The 9,653-nt window shown below is 42.6% G+C and overlaps 1 protein-coding gene across 1 annotated transcript in view; it reads left to right on the forward strand.

Annotated features, from left to right (window-relative positions):
* The window catches only part of LOC142141621 (uncharacterized), a 939,875-nt gene that overhangs the window by 772,141 nt on the left and 158,081 nt on the right, over nucleotides 1-9,653 (forward strand). The window lies entirely within an intron of this gene.

Below are 9,653 nucleotides of genomic sequence, written 5' to 3' on the forward strand. Positions count from 1 at the left end.
CACTTACTACACTTGTGCAGCTAATCAGCTTGCAAACTCTCATTGGCTCCTCTGGCTTTATAAACCCCTTCATGCTGTTCACCAATGCTGGTGGTAGTTCCTGCTTGACCTAGTGTGCCTTTGTATCCTGACATGATTCTGTCTCTCAGTGTGTGACCCGGATTGTATAAATGGAATTTCTGACTTCTCCTGCTCCAAAACTTGGCTTGTTAAAAAAGATCTGCATTTATATCTACCTGACCTGACCCCCACTTGCTAAACTGAATTGCTGTATCTCCTGCTCCTGACCTTGGCTTGTTTTATGAATTTGCATTATCCCTAGCCAGTCCAGTTCTATGTTATTAACTCTTCCGTTACCATCTAGGTTGCTCAATACCGCCTGTGTTCTGTCCATTCCTTCGGCAATAATATAATCACCAGCTACTACTACTCGAGCATAAGCCCTGGGGGACCACATCTAGTTCCTTGTGATGCAGTTCTGGTAGTTGAACATCACATGCCATATTGCCATTAGCAATAATGAAGTGTAAGAGAAAATAATATTGTGACAGTTATTCATAATTGCAAAAGTTGCATTTTCAATCTTAACTGTAGTTAAAAACAAACACCTCCACATCTGTTGATTACAACTATTAGAAAATCAAATGGGAATGTTCTTTCATGCAGTAGTCTAACTAGAAATGACAAAAATATAGCTGTAACTTGATAAATAGCCATGATGCTAATGAATTAAGTAGTATCAGTTGTAGGACTCAATACTCTATCAGCCAATCAGAAGCGGCTAGATAGTGCAGCTAAGCTAGTCATCTTCCATTGCATATTATTGCATCTGCCCTCCAGCGACCACAATAGATATATGAGATATGCCACCACATCTAATTATGTTGCAATTATGTGAACATGCCCTTACTATGCCCAGCTTATGCTTGCCCATCCCTGTCCGCTTATGGGACACAAGTCAATTATGCACAAAAATCCATATACAGACGCATGCCTATACATTTATGGTGCACATGCGCAGTATGCAACGGCATATCTTATGAAAAAAAATTAACTATAAGATATAGACATAACACAAGGTGGAGCATACAATGGAACCTCCATGCTGGAAAGAAAGCACAGCCTGTACTACTAAGGATTTTTCGGAGTATTCATGTCCCACAAGACTTTCAATAACCTTCAATATCTTTCTCCATTTTCGGTTAGTAGAATCTATCTGAAATTAAGCTCATGGTCTTCTCTATTCCCAGGTGGCCATGGTTATCATGCAAAGCACAGAGAACCATGGGACAGTGCTTTTTTGCCAATAGCAGCTTATTTCTCTCTCTGGCATCTTTGCAGCTGGTTTCTCTATACAGTAGCCCCTGCTTCACCACCAGGGGCGGATTGGGAACTTAAAGTGGCCCTGGAAAAAATTCTTGAAGTGGCCTCGTGTGGGTGGGTCAAAATCAACTGTGGGTGGGGCCAACACAAAAGTAGGCAGGATTTAAAACTACTGGAATTCGGTTGTAGTAACATTTAGGAAAACCTATATGTGATGACTTAAGACACAGTGGGTCATTTCTAAAGCAAAACAGGGAAAAAGCTGCCAGTCCTGTGCTATAAAAATACATGAAATCTTTTACATTATCTGAGACTGATTTATGCCTCTGTGCTCTAACTTCTTTAGTTGCTACTAACACATTCTTCCAAAATTCCCTTCATAGAAATATATCTGACTTTGTTTAATAAGTTTCACTATTACGAAACATGTTGGCAGAATCCTATTTGATCAGTCTGCCAGAGCAGCATATGAGCACCTCACCGCACTGGTGCATCTTTCCCAAAATGAGCTGTGAACTACCAGCCAAATCTCTCTTTAATATTTAAAAATGTGTACTGTGTGTTTTAAAAAATGCATCAAAAATAATCCTTATAATATATGGCTATCAAGTGTGATCACCAGAAAAGTAAAATGCTTCAAGCATCTGCAAGAAAACACTTCTTTGGTAACAATTGTGTATGAGCCCTAAATATGCTCAGTAATTGGTGGTGGTTTGATTTAATAACAGTGCAGGGAGGGTTGGCAGACAATGGCATAAGTGAAGGGGAGAGCTATTCCAAGGGTTTGCTGGTGATATAGTAAGTTTAAAGGAGGCAGGATTAATTATATTGTCAGTGCAATGGGGGCTGGCCATATGTTCAGCAAAGTGATCTGAGAATGGGACCAATGCAAGGTAGAAGGAGGCAATAAAACCAAGGCGAGAACCATTAAAGTATCGCTAGAGCTGGAATAAGGCTCCGGGGGGCCTGGGGCACTTAAGACAGGGGGGGTTATCATATATGACAAATAAACAGGCAAAACTGTGTGCACTACTGTTAGGTACACGCAGCTCTGCCTTCACAAGTAGTACAGTGTGAAGCGGGGCACACCTCCCAACTGTCTTTTCAGTAGGACCAAATCCTAAGCGAGACGGTCACCGAAATTCTGGACTGTCTCACCAGATTCAGGACAGTTGGCAGACTGTCCTCCTCTCTCCTACCTGTTCTTGTCACTGTCACCACCTGTCGCTGTTGGATCAGTTGCTGCTTGTCTGGATCCTGAAATGTTGGCGGCCCTACAAGGAAAAAAAAATGGGTACATGAAATTTAGAAAACTCCAACCGTCCCTGGCATTTAATCAATAGCACCCACATTTAATAATTAGGCCTATTTCCCTCCCTCCAAACAGCCCCAGCAATAAATTAATAGCATTTACATTTAATATAACCATTTTCCAAAAACATCACGGCATTACATAATTAATATTCACATTTAAATAATAAATAGCTCTCCTTCCAAAACTCAGCCCCACATTCAATTAATAGCCCCAAACCATCCCAGCATTAAATTAAATGTCCTTTCACTCCATATTAATTTAATAGGCCCAGTATTAAATGAAATGATCCCACCATTAAATTAAATTGCCCCACCATCACCCCACAAATATTAGCACCCATTAAATAATTAGCTCCACCATTAAATTAATACCCTATCTCCCACCCATGAACTATTAAGACAGCCACCTCCCTTCCCTCTTATCACACAATATATTAAGACCCTTCCATTCCAACCTTTAGCAGCCCCCACTCCTATCCTACATACCCTGTAGCAGCCTCCACTCCTATCCTACACACCCTTTAGTAGCCCCCCTCCTATCCTACATACCCTGAAGCAGCCCTCACTCCTATCCTACATACCCTGTAGCAGCCCTCACTCCTATCCTAAACACCCTTTAGTAGCCCTCCTCCTATCCTACATACCCTGTAGCAGCCTCCACTCCTATCCTACATACCCTGTAGCAGCCTCCACTCCTATCCTACATACCCTGTAGCAGCCTCCACTCCTATCCTAAACACCCTTTAGTAGCCCCCCTTACACACACACACACACACACACACACACACTTTAGCAGAGACACACACACACTTTAGCAGAGAGAGAGACACATACACACACACACACACTTTATAGCAGATAGACATACACTTTAGCAGACATACACTTACCTTGTTCCTTCTGCAGACTCCCCTCACTGCACACACGGGACGGCAGCTGTCATGCGACACGTCCCATGTGACCTGTGTAGGAGACTGCAGCAGCCACAGAGGGGGGAGAAGGAAGAGACCATTTTCCTCGGCCACATTAAGGTAGGTGGCTGGTCCCAGAGGAGGGGCCAGCTACCTAGTACCACATTGTCTTTCCCCCTCACCCGCCGTTCGGGGGCAGGGGGGGGGCGCTACCCATATATTTTTTTTTTTTAATAAACCCCTAAAAAGACACTAGTCGGCCTCCTGAGGCTGTCGGCCTCCCGGGATTTTTACCGGTAGGTTACATTGCCAATCCGCCTCTGTTCACCACCAAGGAATTACTCTGTCTGTTTAGGAAAACAGCTTTGTCCATTTTTAAACTACCCTGGTGGAGTCTTTATTTGTGTTTGACAGACCACTTAACTGCTATTATAGAGGAGTCATTCTGCTGATCTTCTTGGCTCAGACTCAACTTCTGAATATCACTGAGTTCAGCCAGCAATACTTTCTTGGTAGCGCATCTATCATTGCGCCTAGGACTATGTCAGGCGCCATCCCTCCATAGCTGCTTTGGAACGGCTGCATGTGCTTTGCCCCCCTGCATCTGGTTGTCTAGCAACCAGATGTGACACTTCCAGCAGACCATCCGGATCCCAGTGACATTAGCCAGAGTATTAGGTCTTTTTCCTGTTCTCCAGCATCCGTGCCATTCTAGTTGTGGCTTCTGACCTTGGCATTCTCCTGAACTACTCTCCTGGATATCCCTTTGGCGTCTAACCTCTCCATGTGGCACTTTGACCTTTGGCTTGGCTCAACTCTCCGTTGACTCTGCTTTGTACTGCATCCTCTGCTTGGTTGTGACCTCGATTGCCTCACAACTCTTCCTTTTACTTTGCTGTTAGCTGTTCTGGAGAACTGCAACCTGTGCGTCCCTTGCGGTGAAATACAAACTCCCTTCACGGGGGGACCCTGCCAAACACCAGGGGCGAGTTAGACTCTGCACTTACAGATTCAGCAGCGCCAATCCCAGCAAGTAGGCTCCGTCTTTGTACTGGTGTGACAGATTTTTGAGTTTCAATTAATGTGGAGCAATGCCTTTCCTCCAGGTATTGGGAGACCATCTCTCTCTATACTTCATAAGTTTCTTCCCCAGCAGAGACTGGTTTTATTCCTGAGAAGAGCCGAGTCTTCTGTAGCCCCCTTCAGGCTGTGACTTTGCTAACTGCTTCATCTCTGCACAGCAGTGAGGAACAGTTCGCTTTGAGCCTCATCAGTTTTCTTAGTACTGGAGGGTGACTGAGGATTTAATTCCCTGGCCCCAGAAAATACTTGTTTGTCAATATTTCCATCCGGAAGTTCAGCGTTAAGAGGTGCTGCTGCTAGATGGATTGGCTTAAATGGAATCACAATGTGACATTGTTGTTTTTGTCTCCCAGAAATGATGGAGGGAAGAACATATCCAATTCCACTTGCATCTTGCATAGGATCAGATTGGTGTTATTCACATTTCTATCCTCCATCAAGGATTTTAGGCTGTTCTTCCCCCTAAGTTCTGTGGAGCACATGCAGGACTACCTCATCCGTCACTCCCTGAGAATCCCCGCACCACAGAAACACTTCCTCACTTATACTATTCATGGTGACTGTGCTGAGGGGTTTCACTGAGATTGTCTTCAGGATCTCAGCAGTGCCTCCACTGTAACACCCCTTTCTGTAGTATGTGTTATGAGGGTATATATATATTGAATGATGTAGGTGCTTCTCACCTCTGTACTTGGTTTTCAGTGCCTTCACCTGAATCATTACTTTCTCTTCTGGGGGGTGCTCTTGCTAAACACCAGGGGCAGATTCTGGAAACCCCCTGCCCAGTATTAACACACTGTGTGCTGCAGAAGCCACCCAGGCACACTTATTGATCTAGAACCACTAAATGTTGATTTTGTGATTTTATAGAAAAATATACTTTGGCATAGTTTGAAATAATAGTGAACAATACAATAATATCAACAACATAAGACATAAACATTAATTGACACAACCTTTTACACTGGATCAATATATCAGAAGCTAACCTTTCTGGCTCCTGATACCGGAAATTATTTCAAAGGATGAATGTATATATATTTACTTATATCTCTACAATATACTACCAACCACACACACACTGGCAGCCCTCAAACACACCACACGGAGCAGTGCACTGAAAGTTGGGACCCTTCTGTATGGATGCCAGCATGGCATGAAAGCACAGCTTTTAGGGGTCTTTCAATCACTTGCGGTAAGGTACATTGGTCACATTATGCCAACCATCCTGTAGCAACAACTGTAAAATCCTCAGTTTGTATCCTTGCTTAATTCTTTCCTGGAACTTGTAGTTCCACAACTTTATTTTAACACCAGAGGGATCACATTGTGGCATAAGCTCAAATGCTAATTAAACACACTTGGTGCACATTTACCTATTCACCCATCTGTTCCTGACTCTTCAGCCCTTGTGACCAGATATAGTCCAAACCCCACTTGAATTACCCAGGTAGGTAAATTAACCACAGTTACTTATCTGCACTAGTATGGGTCCCAGGATCTGGACTTGATTCCCTCCAAAAGGGCTGACTTTAAAATATCTTTCCTTAGAGGTGCGTGCAAACTTCCTCCTTCAGCTTCAAGCTGTGACATCCCAGCAGGTTATGTTCCCCACTCTGCTCTGCTCCGATATTTCTCAAGACTGGCAGTTCTCCCTGCCTAGACCACCAATCCAGTGCCCTTCTGCTTAGGGTCCCCTTCTCTGGACTTGGCACACAGCTCAGTCTCTTTCATCTGTCTCCCCCTGTGCTCTGGGGTTTCCCTGTCTCCAAACAGATCTGTTAGGCCACGTCCCCTATTCACAGTAGCCTTGTGGGAGATGTAGTTTCTCTTCCTGGACTGGTAAACGACAATGTCCACCTCTTTTCTTACTGATGCAATTGTGATTGATAGCTCTTGGGTGCTCAATTCCAACTGCAGCATCCCTATATATATATATATATATATATATATAAAAGCCTAGTGGCGTGTGTTAGTGTGTGTGTGTGAAAAAAACTACCGGGTGACAGAGTGCTCAAGCTGCAGCGCCACCTGCTGGGCGGAGTTATATACTACATTGACCTACTAAATTCTTAGCATTACCTAATATATAAAAGCCTAGCGGCGTGTGTTAGTGTGTGTGTGTGTGTGTGGAAAAAACTATTTTCTCAGAAAGGGCTCATCCAATTGACCTGAAATTTGGTATACTGACATTATTTGACAAAAAAATTATAATAGTGAAGTCAGTTAACTTCCATCATCCCCCCTTCCCCCCGTGGGAGGGGTAGTAAAGGCTAAATTTACGAGTTGAGGGCTCAAACTCATTTTCGTGAGGTAATTTTACCTCATGAACACACATGCTATGTTAGTGTGTGTGTGTGTGGAAAAAACTACTGGGTGACAGAGTGCTCAAGCTGCAGCGCCACCTGCTGGGCGGAGTTATATACTATACTGACCTAAATTCTTAGCATTATCTAATATATAAAAGCCTAGCGGCGTGTGTGTGTGTGGCGATGAAGATGACAAGAACCTTTTTAACACCTTAAGTAGCTTGATTTGACTAGAATGCATGAGTATCATGCACGGGTTAACTTGTGTATATATATATATATATATATACATATATATATATATATATATATATATATATAACTCAATTGATCGCAGGAGCTCTTGGCCTATTTGTCTGTCTACTTAAAAGTGATATAGCATTCAGTGTTCCATTCTGTTAGTCTTCATTAGGAACATTTAATATGCCACTAATAATCACAATTGTGTAACAATGTCCAACTCATTTAGGGGCAATGTATAGTTAGAGCGTCTCATCAACAGAGTGTATGCGGTGGGCTCATTTTGCATTCTGTCGCTCTCCACATCCTGTGTACTTGTTCTTTCATGATATAAAATTTCCAAGTTTATATCATGAACAGTCCAATGTGCACAAACTGGTAGGTCCAGGATCTTTTTACTCGACTCATTCTCAAGATATATGTATATTCCTAATGTGTTTATTTGCAGTTTTCATGCAATTTTTTCACAGGTATAACCTGATGCCGATCCTAGAAGTGAATGCCGTCACCTTCAGTTTCTAGCGGAACTGGATGGACGTGAAAATACACAATGTCAGCGGGAACAGACAATGTCTACAGGGAGCTGACCTGGATGTGGAAACATGGTGCGGGTCAAACAGAAGGGTCAGCTGTTGAGTCTCTGGAACTCTTTGCTATGGTTTGCTAAGCTATCTTGTCTGTCAGTAATGGTTAGAGACAATAATAAAATTAATACAATACAATAAAAATTGTCCTGTCGCTCCTAAACAATAAGTAGACTGATACAGTGCTATGTAGTCACTAATGAGGAGGGTCAAGAAGCATTGGGGTCCCATTGGCAAACAGCACTAAGGGGGAATTCAATTGGCCATGTTACTGGTAAAAGTAACGCGGCATGCGCATTATTACGGTAATAATGAGCTTAATTACCGTTATGGTAGTTTCAACGCCGGCTGTTTGCTCGCAGCTACCTGGGTTAAAATTACCGTAATAATGGTAATAACTTTAATGCCGCGCTAATTCGGGGGGAATGTGTAAAACAGCTGTCTGTCCAGCAATGGTCTCGGCAGCATGCACATGGGCACAAAACATACCTGGAACTTTAGTGCCACATTAGTGACCAATAAAAGTGCTTGTATTCTATAACAGTCATGGGCTGTCAGTGCATGCTGGTACATGTAATGCCACAATAGGTTGACATACTAACTTTAACATTTTTACCCTGTTATCCTACATCCAGGGATACCAGAAGGGACCCAGTGCTGTTATTCTCTAAGTGAGGGGTCCTGATCATTTTTCATACCTCCTCCTTCTAGAGGACTGAGCCTGATATTGAACAGGCTGTCCTATTTAGTTACTGTAATGCAGTGTATTTGGTATCTACTTCTTCTCTGTTGGGAGAAACATTTCCCATTGTGTTTGGACCCAGTTGTGTGTTAAAAATCCAAAAATGGGGGAATAACAAAACGTGACCGAAACTGATCTCTTGGATCTTCCAATGTGTATACTCTATAATAATTTAATGGGAAGGTCATCTTTTCTTGAACCACTTTCATTATCCCTGTTTTTAACAGGATGATATATAGAGGAAACTGTGTCATTAAACAGGGAAAGTTTCAACAACTGGTGGTACACAGGGCACTAAGGTAACAGGTACTTTCATTGGCTCACTCTAGTCTCTGGGTGGCCATTTAGGCCAGGATAAAACTAGGGATCGATTTTTAGTTCGATTATTATGGCCTGGAATATATGCTGAAATTGTCAGATATTGTTCAGCCTGCCCTGTTCTAGTGGGTGGTTATCCTGTTGCATCACCCAACTTCTGTTGCACGTCAGTTGAAGGACAGCTGGCCTTAAATTCTCCTGCAAAATGTCTTGATAAACTTTGGAATTCATTTTTTCATCAATGAGAGCAAGGGGTCCAGGCCATGAGGCAGCAAAGCAGGCCCAAACCATGATGCTCCCTCCAACATAATTTACAGTTGGAATGAGGGTGTGCTGTGCCTTTTTTTTATCCACACAGTTTTTGTCAATGTTGCCAATCACACTGATGACATTGTAACCCTGTCTGCATAATGTAAGTGTTGGCATTTAGCCTGCTGACATTTTCATGTTGGTAGGTTAACTGCCAGTATTACCTCAATCGGAATTATGTACCCTACCCAGTTTACACACACTAGGCCTGGTTTATTTAGGAAATAAGGCAGAAAAATGAGTTTTTATCTGGACAACACCTTGTTACAATGCAAGGGGTGCAAATTAGTTTATTATTTTGCACATAAGATAAAAAATGGTTGTTTTTTCATGTAGCACACAAATCACTGAACTTTAAAGTTGATCTAGGACATGCCCTACTCCAACTATAAATCTGTTCCCACATTTTAAATTTATCTCCCCCTCCAATGCAACATGGTTTTGCCAAGGTGCAAAGTTACTCTTTTTTTGGCTTTCCTTTCCTTAATGAATGAGGCCCACTGTGCTTGTCCATTCTTGT

Source organism: Mixophyes fleayi, chromosome 2 (genome assembly GCF_038048845.1).
Source record: "Mixophyes fleayi isolate aMixFle1 chromosome 2, aMixFle1.hap1, whole genome shotgun sequence".
In the NCBI taxonomy this organism is placed as follows: Eukaryota; Metazoa; Chordata; class Amphibia; order Anura; family Limnodynastidae; genus Mixophyes; species Mixophyes fleayi.